The sequence below is a fragment of the Lepidochelys kempii genome, chromosome 2 (assembly GCF_965140285.1).
Source record: "Lepidochelys kempii isolate rLepKem1 chromosome 2, rLepKem1.hap1, whole genome shotgun sequence".
Taxonomy (NCBI): domain Eukaryota; kingdom Metazoa; phylum Chordata; order Testudines; family Cheloniidae; genus Lepidochelys; species Lepidochelys kempii.
Genome location: NC_136381.1, coordinates 68,840,857 through 68,859,524, shown reverse-complemented (window position 1 = coordinate 68,859,524; position 18,668 = coordinate 68,840,857). Strand labels below are relative to the sequence as shown.

The following is an 18,668-nucleotide window of genomic DNA, read 5'->3' as shown; positions in this document are numbered from 1 at the left end:
GGGAGCGAGTGCAGCCTCCCTACTGGGAAGGTCTAGTGTCTTGCTGCAAACAGCCTACTGGCAACTTCCCTGCTCCTCTCACTCCCTCACTCTCCCCCTCCTACCACCCAGGGAGGTCCCAAGTAGTTGGAGTCAGCTGAACCTAATTGGTTCCCTAGCAACCCCTTTTCCAGCTGAACCTTATTGCCCCATGGTTCTCTCTCCTCAGTGGATAGGGAGGGGCCTTTTAATCCTCTGGGACTAATTACTACCCCCCTTTTGTAGCTGTTTGTCCTGGGTTTACCACTTATCCTTCCCCCCGCCCGCTCAACACTATGAGGTTGGGCTACTTGAGTTGGCAAACAGTGCACTCTCGACAGGCCATCCGCATTGCCATGTTGGATTCCAGACCTATGCTGTACTCTGAAGTGGAAGAGTTGAAGCGACAGGAACCATCTTGTCTCGCTGGCATTTTTGTCTTTATTTTGGTGTATCCACTGCAGAAGGGCATGGTTCGTGACAAGGGTAAACCTCCATCCCCGTAGATAGTAGCGGAGGTTTTCTACAGCCCATTTTACCACCAGGCATTCTTTTTCGACAACAGCGTATTTCCATTCCCTAGGCAGAAGCTTCCTACTGAGGAAGAGGACAGGGTGTTCATCATCCCCAACCAATTGTGAAAGTACCGCCCCCAACCCTACATCAGAGGCATTGGTTTGTAGGATAAACTCCTTCCCGCAGTCTGTGGCCACGAGTATGGGGTCAGTGCAGAGGGCTGTCTGTAGATCTGAAAAAGCGTCTTCAGCCGCGGTCGTCCATCTTACTATGTCTGGGCCCTGAGCTTTCGCTAGGTCCATTAATGGGCATGTCCTGGTGGCAAACTGGGAGAATGAACCGTCTATAGTCACTAGTCCCAGGAATGCCCTGACCTGTTTTTTTCGGAGTGGTCGGGGCCACTTCTATATAGCTTCTAACTTGTTGAGTTGGGGACTCACCACGCCCCTCCCCACTATATACCTGAGGTATTTGGCTTTAGCTAGCCCGAGCGAACACTTGGAGGGGTTTGTCGTCAGCCCCGCCTTCCTCAGGGTATCCAGCTGCCTCCACCTTCTCCAAGTGTGTCTCCCAGTTGGGGCTATATATGATAACATCGTCAAGCTAGGCTGCTGCGTACTTGCCATGTGGTCGCAACAGTTTGTCCATGAGCCTTTGGAAAGTAGTGGGCGCTCCATGCAACCCAAAGGGGAGGATGGTGTACTGATATAGTCCCTTTGGGGTTGCAAAGGCCATCTTCTCTTTGTCAGCCTTGGCCAGGGGGATCTGCCAATAGCCCTTGGTCAGGTCAAGGGTAGATATAAACTGTGCTTTTCCCAATCTGTCAATTAGCTCATCTATCCGGGTTATAGGGTACGCATCAAACTTGGACACCTCATTCAGCTTTCGGAAGTTGTTGCAGAACCTCACGCTGCCATCCGGCTTAGGCACTAAAACCACTGGACTTGAACATTGGCAATGAGATTCTTCAATGACTTCTCAGGCCAGCATTTCCTGACCTCTGTCCTGATCTCCTCTCTTTTGGCCTCCGGGATCTGGTATGGCTTGACGTTCACCTTCACTCCAGGCTCTGTGAGAATGTGATGGTGAACCTCAGTAGTCCTGCCTGGCTTTTCTGAGAACACATCCTGGTTGCTTTTAATCAGGCTGATCACTTCAGATCGTTGCTCCGGAGTCAACTCTGGGGATATTCCCACTTGATCGGGCTAGTTGCTTTTAGGGGATGGTGCCCCTAGTGCAACCACATGCGCTTCTCTATCCTGCCATGGTTTCAGCAGGTTTATGTGGTAGATCTGCTCCAGCTTCCGGCGACCCAGCTGTCGGACCTTATAGTCGATTTCTCCTATGGCTTCTATTATCTCATGTGCCCAGGAGCTTGCTCTCTGCCGTGGGTATGAGCACCATTACCCGGTCTCCCACCTGGAACTTCCGGGTCATTGCTTGGCGATTGTAGTATGTCCATTGGGCCCCTTGGGCCTTCTCCAGGTGTTTGCGCACAAGGGGGGCGACTTGGGCTATCCTATCTTTCATTTGCAATACATGTTCACCGGGATGTTTCTCCCGGTGTTCAGCTGTTCTTCCCAGCCCAATCTGGCCATGTCCAATATGCCCCTGGGGTGGCGACCATATAACAGTTCGAATGGGGAGAATCCAGTGGAAGCTTGGGGAACCTCCCATACAGCAAACAGCAAGTAAGGCAGCAGGGCATCCCAGTCTTTCCCGTCACGATTAACCACTTTCTGTAGCATGTTCTTCAATGTTCTATTGAAGCGTTCGACAAGACCATCAGTCTGGGGATGATAGTCTGACGTCCTGAGGAGCATTGTACATAGGTCCTTCATTAACTTAGACACAAAGGGGGTCCCTTGGTCCATCAGGATCTCTTTAGGTATCCCTAATTTGGAAAAAATCCAGACTAATTCTTTGGCTATGGTCTTGGACATGGTGTTCCGTAGGGGTATGGCCTCGGGATATCGGGTGGCACAATCTAGTACTACCAGAATGTACAGGAACCAACTCATCACTCTGGCATTTTTGTCTTTATTTTGGTGCATCCACTGCAGAAGGGCATGGTCCGTGACAAGGGTAATGACCTGACCTGATGACCCCAGGCTGACTTCTCCAGTGTCCCTACTAGATCCATAGCTATTCGCTTGAATGGGATTTCAATAATTGGTAGAGGTACCAAAGGGGCCCTTAGGTGTTCTCGGGGCCCCTGTAACTGACATTCTGGACAGGAGGTACAATATCGCCAGACAGCCACATAAATGCCGGGCCAAAAAAACCTCTGCAGAATCTGATCAAGGGTCTTATTTACCCCTAGATGGCCCCCAAACAGATGGCTGTGGGCCAGATCCATCACACCTCTCTGATGCTTCTGTGGGACCAAGAGTTGTTCTATGACTTGTTCTTGGACCTGGACTACTCTGTATAGCAGATCACCCTTAATCACATAATATGGCCCTGGGCCCTTGACTCTCCCCTCCATGGGGACCGCATTTAACCCAACTACTTCTTTACGAATATTGCTGTATATTGGATCATTGGCCTGATCCTGACCAAAATTACTGAGTGAGGTTCCATTTGTCCTAACTCAGGGGATCTACCGCTTTGTCTCCCCCTCGGGGAAAACCCCCAGGGAACAAGGTCCGGCTTTTGGGTCGTTGATCTCCTGCCCCACCCCGCTGTCTGTTGAGCCACCTCTTTCCCCTACAAGCATAGATTTCTGGTACTGGGTCAAGATCCTTGTTCCCCTCCTTTTATCTACCCTCTGTTCCCTCCGAGTCTTCCGGGACTTTCCCGGCAGGGAGAACAAATCCTGGCCAAATTCGTGGAAGGCCGGGGCAAGGAGGGGGGAGTTATCTATCTGGGCCACCCCCTGGATCCCGGATTCATTATTTTCTTCCACCTTCTCCCCAGGGAGTAGGCTATCAAACCCTGGGAAGTTTTGTCCGATAAGAACTGGGTAGGGGAGTTTCAGAACTACTCCCACCGTCATCTTAGTGGGGTTTCCAAGAACTTCTATTTTTACGGGGATGGTCGGGTAGTAACTGACATCCCCATGCACACAGGATATTCCTGAGCATTTGGCCCAGGATTGTTGGTCCTGCCCAACCAGCTTTCCCGAGACCAGCATGATTGCACTTCCCGAGTCTACTAACGCGGTGGTCTCTATACCATTCATCTTAAAGGGTCTAGTGTATCTATGAGGGACCATCGCAACCCCCACTAGACTTATTAGATCACATGGTCCCCCTATATCTCCCAGTTCGCATTGCATGGGCTTTTCTAGATATGGGCATTGGGCAGCGATATGCCCCAATTCGCCACATGCATAACATTGGTACCCAGCTTGGGGAAGCCCCCAATTTTTTGGGCTACTGGGCTTTATCCCCTGAGCCTTTCTCCCCCCGTCCTCAAGTCTCTCCGGGACCTCTGGCTGCTCTTCGGCCTCCTTCCTCCCCTCCATAGTCCGGCCTGGTGCTAGGGCAAACCGGGGCCTCGGCGCAGAGACTTGTCTCTGATTCTGGCACCTTCCTTCCCCGGTGGTCCGCGAAAGTTCTTGGGCTGCTTGGTGTCTCTCTACTAGGGCAACTAGTTCATCATAGCAGGAGGGATTGTTTTGGCAGACCCACTCCCGTATGTCCGGTGCCAAGTCCCTCATGTACCTGTCCAACACGAGGACTTCCATTATCTTCTCTGGCTCATGGGTCTCAGGGTGGAGCCACTTCCAGGAAAGGTGGATTAAATCAAATAGCTGGGATCTCGGCGGTTTGCTGTCCCGGTATTTCCACTCATGGAAGCGCTGGGCTTTCCACTCATCCCAGCCAGGGCTTTGTCAAGCCAGGCCTTAAAAACCTCTAAGGATGGAGATTCCACCCTCTCCCTAGGCAACCCATTCCAGTGCTTCACCACCCTCCTAGTGAAAGAGTATTTCCTAATATCCAACCTAAACCTCCCCCACTGCAACTTGAGATGATTGTTCCTTGTTCTGTCATCTGCCACCGCTGAGAACAGCTGAGTTCCATCCTCTTTGGAACCCCCCTTCAGGTAGTTGAAGGCTGCTATCAAATCCCCCCTCACTCTTCTCTTCTGCAGACTGAATAAGCCCAGGTCCCTCAGCCTCGCCTCATAAGTCATGTGCCCCAGCCCCCTAATAATTTTCGTTGCCCTCTGCTGGACTCTCTCCAATTTGCCCCCATCCTTTCTGTAGGGGGGGGCCCAAAACTGGACGCAATACTCCAGCTGTGGCCTCACCAGTGCTGAATAATCACTTCCTCGATCTGCTGGCAATGCTCCTACTCATGCAGCCCAATATGCCGTTAGCCTTCTTGGCAATAAGGGCACACTGCTGACTCATATCCAGTTTCTCATCCACTGTAATCCCCAGGTCCTTTTCTGCAGAAGTACCGCTTAGCTAGTCAGTCCCCAGCCTGTATCAGTGCCAGGGATTATTCCATCCTAAGTGTTACCAGATTTGCCTGTTACTTTGGGGTACACTCATTTATTAGGGTTACTCTTCTGGGGAGGCGTCTGTACTTCTGTCAACATACTGCTTGTGTCACTTGTGTTCTCATACGGAGCTCTACTTCTCCCTGCTGCAAGTTCCCTCTGTGATGGGTTGGATCACAGAAACCCCCTGGGAGCTGCCACCTGAGGTGCCAAGGCTACTTCTGCCCCTGTTTTCCTGCCTAGACAGCTTAGGACTTCAGCACCCTGCCTGGTTTGAGCCAGACCCGCTAGCCTGCTGCAAACCCAGACCCAAGTCTGAACCATGTCCCCTACAAGCTGTAGGCTTAACTGAAAGCAGCTTACAGAAGTGTGCCTGTCTTTAACACTCAGATGCCCAACTCCCAATGGGGTCCAAACCCTAAATAAATCTGTTTTACCCTGTCTAAAGCTTATACAGGGTAAACTCATAAATTTTTCTCTCTCTCTAACACTGATAGAGCGATATGCACAGCTGTTTGCCCCCCCCCCCCAAGTATTAATACATACTCTGGGTTAATTAATAAGTAAAAAGTGATTTTATTAAATACAGAAAGTAGGATTTAAGTGGTTCCAAGTAGTGACAGACAGGACAAAGTGAATTACCAAGCAAAATAAAATAAAACCCGCAAGTCTATGTCTAATAAAACTGAATACAGACAAAACCTCACCAGTTCCCGTTAGCTTCCTTTTACAGACTAATCTCCTTTTAGTCCAGCAATCACTGACGCCCCCTGTAGTTACTGTCGTTTGTCCCAGTTTCTTTCAAGTATCCTTGGGGATGGAGAGGCTATCTCCTTAGCTGGCTGAAGACAAAATGGAGGAGTCTCCCAGGGGTTTAAATAGACTTTCTCTTGTGAGTGGAGACCCCGTCCTCTCTTCTATGCAAAGTCCAGCTACAAAATGGAGTTTTGAAGTCACATGGGAAAGTCACATGTCCCTGCAAGACTGGGTTCCTTACCAGTCAAGCCACATTCCTGGGAAAGCTCAGACGTGGATTGGTGTCTCCAAGTTCTATTGTCTGATAAGTGCTTCTTGATTGGGCACTTAACTTGCACATTCCTTTCTCAAGAAGCTGAGCAAATGCTTCTTACTAAGACTTTTTAGAAATCCAGCAAATATGCAGCCAATATTCATAACTTCAACTACAAAAATGATACAGGCATACAAATAGGAGGAATAGATTCAGTAGATCATAACCTTTACAGAGATATGTTACATGGCATATGTAGCATAAAACATACTCCAGTTATGTCATATATATACATTCATAAGCATATTTCCCTAGAGCTTTATGGGTGCACTGTCACACCCTCCCAATGGAGCTATCCTGCAGGACCTAGGCTCCCTAGGGCTGGGTTCTTCCAGCCCCAAAATCAGATGAACGAACACACACACACGCAGAGTGCGTCTGAGAGGACCGGGTTAATCCGCACTCCCTTATATGTCCCTGGACTCAGCAGGCTGGGTCGAACAGCACCTCCAAGCTGCCACCCCCATATGCCCTGGGCACCGCACTGGAATAGAGTACACCTGAGCAGGCTGGATTGAGCAGCACTTTCAAGCTGCCATCCTCATATGCTCCAGATTCAGTAAGTCTCTATCCCCACTTTCACGTTACAATTGTTCTGGTAGTAACCCACTTGATGAGCAAACCCCACAGGATTTTTGGGCACTGCAGGGATCTTTAGCTTAGGTATGAGGACCGTTACTGCAGAGTGAATGGGGAAGCCAAAAAACACCCACGAGGGGGGAGAGGGAGAGAGAGAGAGAGAGAGAGAGAAGCAACCAGCTTAACCATAAAAGTTATTTATTGCCAGATAATAACCATACAACCTTCAGCTTTCGACTAGGCAATCATGAAGGAAAATATTTCTAGGGAAGATTGGAGCCTCCTGAACGACTGCAATGACAATTATGAGAACTTCAGTAAGAGACTGAAACGGTGTGTGAAATCAGCTAAGCGTGAAAGACCAAGAAGAGCTAGCGGAAGAATCTCGGAGAATACAAAGAATTTATTGGAGAAGAGGACAATGAAAAAAATGGCAGCAACAGGCTTGAGTACTCCCTTCTATGCAAGCTCATATGAATGAAGTTGAAGGAAGACTTCAAGAAATTTCTAACCAAAAAGCTCCTAAAGGCTGCTGAAGATCGTAAAAGTCTCAAAAAATGCAAATGGGAACTGGCATTGTACAAGTCATCATTATCGGCTTTGAAGAACAGGGACGGAGAATCAGTAGCCGATCGAACAGAGATGGAGGCAATCTGTAGGGATTTCTATATCCAGCTGTTTGCATCCCGTATAGATGTCCCAATGCCATCACTTCAACAAACCGATGAACAAATACTCCCATTTCTCATCAGCGAAGTCAGTAACGCAGTCCATCAAATGAAAGAGGGGAAGGCTGCAGGCAAGGACGGTCTGACAGCAGAAGTGCTTAAGGCGGGAGGTCAGGAACTTTGGAAAGCTCTCACCCAAAGGTTCAGCCACTACCTGGAAATCCAGAAGATACCGTCCAGTTGGAAAGAGTCCAATACCATCTTGCTGCATAAGAAAGGCGATCGAGAAAATCTAAAGAACTATCCCCCGATCTGCCTGCTTTTGCATATCTATAAATTGTTTACTAAAATAATAACAGATCGACTGTCGCAAAACCTGGATGAACAGCAACCAAGAGAGAAGGCCGGCTTTTGAAGGAATTACAGCACGATAGACCACATCTTCACTCTAAACCAGCTACTAGAGCATTCAAGGGAATACAAGTTCCCTTTATGCATTGCCTTCATGGACTACGAGAAGGCGTTCGACAGCATAGAGACGAACGCCGTTCTTGAAGCTCTTTCAGAACAGGGCATCAGCGCAAAATATATCACATTACTAAAAGAAGCGACCTCTGGCTGCAGCACGGACATATCGCTGTTCGATACTCCCCTCCAAATCCCCATCGAGAAAGGTGTGAAACAAGGAGATACAGTTTCACCAAAATTATTCCCAGGCTGTCTTGAATTGTTTTTTTGACAAACAGACTTGAAAGGCGGGATTAATATCAACAGTGAGTGGCTAAACCATCTCAGGTTTGCAGATAATATAGTGCTGATAGCCGAAAATACAGCCCAGCTTGAGAGAATGCTTAAAGACCCAAACATGAAAAGTAGTCAAGTTGGATTAAAAATGAACCAGTAGAAAACAAAATACAAGAGATCAGATGTTCTGCCAAGAATCCAAATAACTCTTGGAGGAGAGTAGACCCAATACGTTTATTTGGGCCAGGAAGTCAACATGCACCACGATCAGAAAGGCGAACTGTCGTGCAGAAAAAAAGCTGGATGGTGCGCATTCAATGACATCAAGGACATCCTCCAATGAAAGATCAGTAAAACAACTCGTGCGAATTTTTTTAACTCAACTGTGTTTCCAGCGATGTTATATGGCAGGGAAACATGGTCACTGACAAAGATTGAAGAACATCAACCGTCTGTCACACAGAGGGCGATGGAACATACATTTTTGGGCATTTCGCTCCGCGATCTCATCTCTAGCAAAATAATTAGGCAGAAGTCTGGAGTGTGAGACGTTGTTGTTGAAAGCAGGCTCAGCAAAATGCGGTGGGCGGGACATATGGCCCGACTCAGCGACAACAGATGGACTGCAGCTATATCCGAGTGCTATCCGCGAGAACTGGAACAGCCACGCGATCGGCCTCCAAAGAGGTGGGATGATTTCCTAACAAGAAGATATGGACAAGCATGGCGAAGGATGGACAGAGCAAAAGAAGATTGGAAGACGTGTTGTGATCGGCTCAGTCTCAACTGATGAAGGACCGACCGTCTATGCAGTCTACACAATAACCATACAAGGGGAGCCAAACAAACAAAACAGTTATAATATTAAATCTAACTTAAATTTGATTATAAAAGTCAGATTTAGAAAACTATAACTGATCACACAAGTCAGGGTCAGAAGGCTATTCTGAGAGAGATGGGTTCTCACCACTCCATGAAGCTTGAATCGATCGGGGTTCCCAGGTGGTGGTGGTAGCTGAGGGTCCGGAGAGCTGGAGACAGACAGAGCTCCCAGCATGATCAGTCAGGAGAAGATGAAGTCCCAATGGAACTGATGCAGATTTTGGATCCAGGCATCAGAGCACTTGCTTGAGCATGGGTAGGGGTTTTTGTAAGGAAAGAACAATGGTCCGAGGGAGAACACTAGATCTGTTTGTGGGTAAACTGATGGCTCAAGGAAGTATATACCAAAGTTGTTTTGTTCAGGCTAGACAATAGGAATGGGTTATTCCTGGCTATGGGCAGTGTTGCTTCATGGGAGCTCACAATGCAATTAGGCAGTTTCAGTATTCTGGATACCAATAAAGGATTTATTACTAGAATTGGTCTGATAACTACTAAGTCGGGTGTGTGCAGGTGTGGGTTCATTAACATCTGGAGCAGAGCTTCCCCATCATGCAGTGCTTTTCCGCTTTTCTGGTCCCAGAGTTCAGTGCAGTTCTTGCCTGGGGAGCTCTGTTCTCCATTCTGGATGCTAATGGAAATGCCTCCCTGTCCCATCTTTGATGCAAATGAGGCTCAGGGAATTGCCTTAATCCTGCCTCCCTTGTCCAGAGGGGTTTAGGTGAGTCTCCCACTGCCTTTTCATTGCTTTTTGTAAGTCTTTCTTCTGATCGGCTTTGGTTCAAGCAGATGCTGTGGAGGAGGGGAAAGGTCTTTCATGAGTCAGACAGACTGGGTACTGTGCCCTGGTTCCCCAAGAACACAGAGCTGATAGGTAGCGTAAATGCAGGACTCTCCATTTGTCCTTCTTGAACCTCATCAGATTTCTTTTGTCCCAATCCTCCAATTTCTCTAGGTCATTCTGTACCCTATCCCTACTCTCCAGAGTTTCTACCTCTCCCCCCAGCTTAGTGTCAGCCGCGAACTTGCTGAGGCTGCAATCCATCTCATCATCCAAATCAGGGATCTGAAACCTTTGGCACGTGACCCATCACGGTAATTCATTGGCAGGCCATGAGATGTTTTGTTTATGTTGACCATCTGCAGGCACAGCCCCCCGCAGCTCCCAGTGGCCGAGGTTCACCGTAAATAAGGGGAAGAGCATCTCTACACACCAACTTGCAAACCTAGGAGGAGGATTTTAAACTAGGTTCAAAGAGGGAAGGTCACAAAAGCCCACAGCTAGGAATAAAACTAGGTGACCTTAACAAAAGACTAAGTTAAGGGAGGAGAAACGGAACGTTACAATAGGGTCAAGGAGCAACAAGAGGGAATACAGTGTGGGAATCTGTGCCACGTCTCAGATGTTTATACACAAATGCAAAGAGTATGGGGAATAAACAGGAAGAACTGGACATATTAGTACATCAGCTAAATTAGGACTCCATTGACATCACAGCAACTTGGTGGGATAAATCTCATGACTGGAATTTTGGTATAGGCAGGGAAAAAAGGGAGTGAGGTATTGCATTATACATCAAGAATATATCTGCTTTTTTTGAGGTCCAGAAGGAGGTGAGAGGCAGACCAGTTGAAAGTCTGTGGGTGAAGTTAAAAGGAGAAAAATAACAGGGGCAATGTCATGATAAGGGTCTACGATAGAACAATAAATCAGGAAGAGAAGGTGGATGAGGCATTTCTAGAACAGAAATATCCCGAACACAAGGCCTGGTAATAATGGGGAACTTTAACTACCCGGACATCTGTTGGAAAAGTAATACAGCCAAACACAAAATGCCCAATAAGTTCCTGGATGTATTGGGCACAACTTTTTGTTTCGGAAGGTGGAGGAAGTATCCGGGGGACAGCTATTTTAGACTTGATTCTGACTAACAGGAACTGGCTGTGAATCTGAAGGTGGAAGGCAATTTGGGTGAAAGTGATTATGAAATGATAGATTTCCTGATTCCAAGGAGAGGAGGGAGTAAGAACAACAGAATAAGGACAGTGGACTTCAAAATACTACTATGATACTATGGTGTCCCTAGCCTCTGTTTGCCAGAAGCTGGGAATGAGTGACAGGGAAAGGTTCACTTGATTGATTACCAGTTCTGTTCATTCCCTCTGGGGCATCTGACATTGGTCACTGTTGGAAGACAGGATACTGGGCTAGATGGACCTTTGGTCTGACCCAATAGGGCCATTCTTATGTTTTTAAAATAGACTTTAATAAACAAAGAACTGATAAGCGAATTTTCTATTTTTGTAGCCTCTCTAATCTCCCTGAACATTTCACAATCACCATCCTAGTCAGGTGGTTGGAAGTATATTCCTACTGCTATATTCTTATTATTCAAGCACGGAATTTCTGTGCATGGAGAGTCTATGGTACAGTTTGAGTCATTTTAGATTTTCACTATATTTGACTCTATGCTTTCTATCACATATAGGGCCATTCCCCCACCAGCAAACCTACTCTGTCATTCCTATATATGTTGTACCCTGGTATTACCAGGTCTCATTATCATCATTCCACCAAATTTCTGTGATGCCTTTCATATCAATATCCTCATTTAATGCCAGGCACTCCAGTTCACTCACCTTAGCATTTAGCCATCTAGCATTTGTAACCAAGCACTTACAACATTTATCAAAATGCAGTTGTTTGCTTTCATGTGATGTAATTGAATGAGACTCTTTCATTTGACAGTTTCTCTTCAGCAGTTATCTGTAGTTTATCAACTTCTATCCTCTCTTCTTTTCTAGGATATAGAAAATCTCCATTAATAGATGAACTTGATGAACTATGTACAGAAATTTGTGCCTAATCCAGCTGCCCAAACCCCCCACATGATAGTATTATTATGCAAAGATGCATAAGGGCCATGAGATGCAAATCTTAATAAATAGTTTGAGAAACCAAAGGAGTTAATTATAGAGGCCCTAGTCCTGAGGTACTATGACAGTAAGCCTGCAACAAAGGTTCCATGGACACCTCCAAAGAGGGTATTGGCGCAGTTCTCTTACCACATTATGCTCAAAACTGGAGACAAATGGTTTATGCATCACGTAGCACTAACAAAAAACTGAGTGTAAGTATGCTCAAGCAGGATTCTTTGGCCTTAGTCCATGGGTGTTAGCTGAAACTGACCATACATTACTTATTACAATTGCCATAAGGCACCTTGCAGACAGCCTCCCAAGAATATAAAGGTTTTTTTTCAGTTACAAATGTACGGTTTGCAAATGAAATCCAAATCTGGGAGAGATTTGATCGTTGCAGAGAGACACACACTCTTTAGAGGATTTGATAAAAGTACAGTGGAGCAAAATCCAAAGCTAGATTTTGTAGGCTGATTTCATTAAAAAAAAAAATTGGTTTCAGACAAAATGTGGGCCCTGATTGCCAGAGCTAGATGAGACCCTGCAGAAAGTGAGTAAATTTATTAGTACAGGGTGGATAGGATAGCAAGTTCCCAGCCCCTATCATCATTTTAGGGGGTAGCTCTCAGTCCTAGATGCAATTTTGTTTACAGAAACCAGGTGGATCCCTAAGGTGTTTCAGAGAAATATGCAAATATGTTTAAAGGATACATGATGGTCATTTGGGGATTGAAAAATCTAAGAGAAAGGCCAGCGACATTTTATACTGGCCTCAAATGAACAGCAACATTGAGGAAGCTGTCAAGGTGCGTCACATATGCCAAAATACAGACCAAGTCAAGAAAAGAAGAGCCCATGTTAGTGGCACAAGAAAACAAAATAGCCTCCCTGGAGCAAAGTAGACGTAGATTTGTTTATGTTGACTGGAACACACTATGTACTCGGTCTCGCCTATTATTCTTACTTTCCTGAGATAGTTTTTACTAGAAGATACTAGTTAAATAGGTGATTGTGCATGTCAAAACTATTTTTGCTTGACATAGTAATGTCTGACAATGAGCCACAGTTAAGTGGGTATGAGTTTGCAGTGAAGCAGTTTGCAGTGAAGTTTGGGTTTAGACATTTAACTGCTAGTCCCCATTACCCTCAGTCCAACTTGTTGGTGGGAAAACGGTGTTAAAATAATAAAGCACCTGCTGCAAAAGGTGGTCGGATCAGACTTGGCACTGTTAAATTACAGGACAGCAGCAATGAAACATAGTTTGTCACCTGCAGACATACTATTTAACAGAAAACAGAACAAAATATCTGTAATGGCAAAAGCTGATGTCTGGGGATTTGCAGAGACATAAAGAGACAGAAACAGCTAACAAAAAAAATCCATGTGATTTGACGTCTTCAGGGCAGCCACTTCATGAAATTGATGCAGTGCACATTTATGATGGAAATCAAGGGGCACAAACAGCAGTGGTGTCATATGAGGTTGCCTCACAGCAGTGCTTAAATTTTTAATGAATGAGGTGTTGGGACTCAAGCAATTATTTTTACTTTCATAACTGACGTGGCAAGCCCAGAAGTGCTGGGGCTATGTACTGCCAAGCCTAGAGGTGCCAGGGAACAAATTAAGCACTGTCTCATGGTCTTATGAGGTTTTTCATAGATTCCAATGCCAGATGGCAACACTGATCATCTAGTCAGACATCTCGTATAAACACAGGCCATAGAGCTTCCCAAAAATAATTCCTAGAGCAGATCTAGATGTTGTCACCCCAGATAGACACATGCTGAGGAGAAATAGGTAATACCTTCACCAACTTCCAGAAGGAAGAGATGTAAGGGCCACTGAGTATGCCTTTTTCCGTCAAAAGGTCTGAGTTAGGCAATAACCACAACAGGTCACCAAACAACAATTGCATTTGGCAAAATCCACAATGGGCTCTATTTCCAGAATTTAAAAGTGAAGCCTGCTTTAGACTGTAAGCTGTAGCAGATTCTCACCTTAAATGGGATCTTCAAAAATCCAGTTTTATACTTAGTAATTTTCTTTTGGCTGACTATCCTCTAGGCCATGACATGTAACCTGCACATAAGGGTGGAGCCAGTGTCAGACCAGGAAAGGCACCAAAGAAACAACACTGGTTTCAAAGAGACAACATAAGATGGTACAAAATTAAATTTCTTTTGCATGAGAGCAAAGCAACATCTGCAGCACATACCTTTGGACATACCTGTTTTCATTGCTGTAAATAGATCAATCAAATGTTTCCTGTTTCCACTCTACCTGGTTTCTGAGAATTAGGCAGGTGGGAAATGAAAGGCATTTGTTTTATTTAGACAGAGACAATCTTAAATGTTTGTTCTTTTGCAATTCAGGAGACTTGAAGAGTCTATAAGATAATCGGTAGGGCAGATACAGAAATTGCTTAGGAAAATTTATAGTTTAATTGGAATCAATTTCACAATGTTATTAATGATAATAAAAATAATTAGCACAAAAGATAAAACTCCATAGCCTCAAATCTATAAACAGGGTGAATTATTACTACCATCTGTGTGTGGTGGGAGTAGATAAGAAACTGACAGATTGGTTCAGGACAAATGTAGGAGTGAGACAAGAATGCAACATATCACCAGATTTGTTCAAGTTGGTACTGGAAGCAGTAATGGCCATAGCACTGAGAGATTGAATAAGAGGACTTATGATATGTGAAAGGACACCTTGGATTTGCAGACAATATTGTCCTCAAATGCATTGACCAAGAAGAATTTGCAGAGAATAACTAACAAGATAGATTGGGAAAGCAGAAAATTCAGATTGAAGATCAGCACAAAGACCACAAAAATTATGGTGACTGGAAGGCAAGAGGAAGAGGTCAAGATCAAACTTGGAGTCAGAGAACTAGAGTAAGTGGAAAAATGTGTGTTCTTTAGAGGAGTAATATTGAAGAATGGAAATTCTGAAGATGACATAAAAAGAAGAATCACCTTAACTGCTATTACATTTGGAAAACTCTAAGATCTCGAAGGCTACAGACCTCTAGATACAAATGAAAATCAGCACATAAAAGACAATTGTTGTGTTGCTACTGTTGTACACGTCAGAATGTTGGAGTATGAGGAAAGCCATCGAACAAAAGACATTGACTGCAGAATTGAACTGACTGAGGGGAATACGGCAAGTTTCAAGACTGTAAAAAATATTAAGAAATGAAGTGACAAGAAAACTGCTAGGGCAAGAAACAATGCTGTTACAGAAGATCTAAGAAAAATGACAGATGGTTTGGACATGTGTCAAGAATGGACCCAGAAAGGATAGCATGTATGGCGATAAATACCAGATTGCAAGGAACTAGAAACAGAGGAAGACTGATGATGCATTGGATAGACATACTGAAGCATGACCTAGAACAAAAAGGTTTAAAGATGAACAAAGCCATGAATTTGTTACAAGACAGAATAGTGGAGACTTCATTCAGTCCTATTGTCGCTGCTAAGATGATGGATGGTGTTGGGGGCTTATTCTTTCACCCACTCACTTCCCTGGTCCTTCTCGCATGAACAGAGAGCAACAATACCCGAAGTTCAAAGGTGCAAACAATTCAATGTTTATTGGGGTGAACTTCCAGCAAGAATGATTCCAGTTTCCTTCCTCAGTATCCCGCTTCCCAGCTCTGACGCCACAGAGCCTTACCTGTGTCCCTGTTCCCATTCCTGACCTTAGCAGGACATGATTCCAATTTCCCCACCCCTATTCCCTGTTCTCATTCTCCCCCCCCCCTTCCCAAACACTTCCTGATTGACTGCAGACTATATAGTAAAACTTGAGTTCTGCTTAGCTATACCTTAACCAATAATTTTACTGAAATTTAACTAATCAATCCTAACATATTGTAACATAATTATTTAACCAATTATATCTCACCACCTTAATTAGTTTACACCCAGGAAAATTAATTATACAGCAGACAGAAACAATCACAGAACCAGAGACCATGCAAATAAACAATGGCAAAGTGGGAACTATAATGACAAAACAATACAGAAGTGAGGATTTCACAACTACATCTATAAAGACATAAGGGTTTCCCAACTGTGTCTATTGATAAGTGAGTTCTTACTGAACAGAAAACTATCAAACTAAACTTCCTTTTACATCCTCTAGGGTCTACCCGTTCTCTGGAGGTGATAGATCAGATCACCTTTCTAACAGCCCCAGACTGCCTTATCTCAATGTGACTAGTTTGGAATGTGAGGATGTGACCATTCGCTTCCCAGCTTATGGCTGCCTCTGCTGCTTAGCCAGAGATCTTAGCTTAAGAACAGAGCCTCAGACTGTCACAGTAAGAGAAGGCTTTTACAGCGGCAGACAGTGATTTTGATTCTTTCTTTTATACTTCTATAACTAGCTAAGTGATAAGAATACACCTAAATTCTTAAGAGTATAGGCCTTTACAGACAGGCCTGAATATGTATATCCTAACAGACAGGAATCAAAGAAGACGACTGGTATTGCATTTGCATCTAAAGGGAGTCCCATTGTGCTAGGTGCTCTACTTCTATTAACTAGACCCACATAGAAGAAATAGAACCACATATACAAATCAGTGTATATTTGGACTTGCAGACATTAACTCACCAGCAAAGTAGGTCATCTTTGTCCTTCTCTTGGAAGTCACCACTCTGCCCTGTTTTCTGGTCCAGCCTTGTGGTCTAACATCCCATCATAGGCCATTGGGCCTATTTACCACTAATAATCAAAGATCAATTAATTGCCAAAATCATGTTATCTCATCATACCATCTCCTCCATAAACTTATCGAGCTTAATCTTGAAGCCAGATAGGTCTTTTGCCCCCAATGCTTCCCTTGGAAGACTGTTCCAGAACTTCACTCCTCTGATAGTTAGAAACCTTCGTCTAATTTCAAGTCTAAACTTCCCGGTGGCCAGTTTATACCCATTTGTTCTTGTGTCCATATTGGTACTGAGTCTGTGGAATAATTATAACCCTTTGGATCAATAAATGTGATATGTATTTGTGTGGTCTTGGCTCACTGAGGGGGGGTTGGGATTTCCTGTAGAATCTGGAATGACCGGAGGGGTAATTAATGCAGATACCCAGCCTTTTAAGCCTTACTCCCTGGGGAAGGGGGCAATGGCTGCCTGTTTTCAGGAGGCTGGGAGACAAAGGCTTTGGGATATAAAGACTGAGCTTAAAGAGATTCAGGGCCTTCTTTTTGATTCAGTAAACAGACATGACCTTTTTTCTAAGGGAGGACCGAAGCCTGATGAAGGTTTGGAAAGACTGGAACCTGCTAGAGTCTCCACAGGACTGACTGGGAGCTACTGATAAAGCGTTTAGATCCTGTTTGTTTTCTCTGTATGCTTTTATCCTTAAACAAATGACCTCTTCTGAAAGAGCTGTTTGGGTCACTTGTAAACACCCTGGTCATAGCCCATGGAGAGAAAGCATAGAGCAGGGGTGAGACATTAGTCAAAAATGTTTGGGGAGAATCACAGTGAGTGCAAGGAGACTGCACCTAAAACTCCTGTCTTGAGGGAAAGGGACATGGGTCCCTGCCCAGAGTGAGGGGCCTGCTACAGGCCCAAGACCTGAACAGGCATTTCTTGAGCAGAGGGGAAGGAGGATTAAAGGTGCAGTGCCCTGATATACCCTGCAGTGGTATCTCAGCAGAATCAAGCCCTCTCTCTCTGAGAATGCTATAAAATGAAGCCTCATCTTATCATTAAAGCATTGGATTAGAAGTCTGTAAAACGGGACTGAATACATGGCTCTGCCATAGGTATCTCATGTGTCCTTGGGTAAGTCACTTAAAATCTCTGAGCCTCATCTGTAAAATCAGAATACTATCTTTCTCTCTCTGAGTTGTCTGTTTAGATTGTAAGATTAGCAGGACAGGGACTGTTTCTTATATTTATGCAGAGCACGTAGCGCAGAAGGCCAAAACTGAGATCAGGGCCTCTTTTTCTTGTATATGGGATGGCGTTGCAGAACACATCATTCCTGCACCAGAAAGGCATGACAGATTCTGCATTAGAAGTACATCTAGCAGAAAATTCATATTGCTGGGTTGCAGTTGCCAAGTACACATCTGGCACACTTCCCAGAGTAGAAAGATCTCCAAGGGGAAGGTTCTCTGCTTGATGATAGGGAGAATGCATATTGCAGTGATGGTGAGGAGTAGGTGTCATAGAATACCAGGGTTGTCCTCTAGGAGCAGCACTGATGTATAAGGTGCTTTCAGTACTGGAATCTGAATCAGTGCCAATGGATGTGGGAATACCAATGCTGGACCTGGTTCTCCTTGAATCTCATCTCCCAAAGCTGCTGTTTTGCAGCCTGCTCTCTCTCTCTCCATCCCTGGGTGGGTATGAAGCTTGCAGGACTTCTCTTTGTCAGGCAGGAGGGAGGTTACTAGGGGAGCTCCTCAGGCATCACTCTTGGGACCAATTTTATCTAACACTTTTATTACGGACCTTGGTTTCTGCCTCAGTGCTCGGAGTGGACCCTTTCGGTGTCTGACTTCATCACCTGAGCTGTTGGTGCTGGCTTTGGTGTCGAAGCGGAGTTCAGCTTTTGTGCTGTTACCGCTGTTAGTGCCAATGTCAAGTCTTTCCTTGGTGCCATCTTCTCCACTGTAATCTTAGGCATTGCCTGTCTGCTCCATGGGGCACTAGATGATTCTGGCTTGACTATTAGTAGGATTCTGGACCTAATTTCTTCTGGTTCTGATGAGAGCTTCATGGACTGTTCCAGAAGGTGGAATTTCAGCCTCATATCTCAGGACTTCTATGTTGTC

At 45.0% G+C, this 18,668-nt stretch overlaps 2 long non-coding RNA genes across 2 annotated transcripts in view; one reads left to right on the top strand and one right to left on the bottom strand.

Moving 5' to 3' along the window:
- LOC144930200 (uncharacterized) overlaps positions 1-18,668 on the top strand; it is a 49,933-nt gene that overhangs the window by 6,881 nt on the left and 24,384 nt on the right. The window lies entirely within an intron of this gene.
- On the bottom strand, positions 9,512-17,367 carry LOC140906704 (uncharacterized). Its single transcript, XR_012157210.2, has 2 exons — positions 16,487-17,367; positions 9,512-11,729 (listed from the first exon to the last, which is right to left on the bottom strand). It is a non-coding gene; the product is annotated as an uncharacterized LOC140906704 (long non-coding RNA).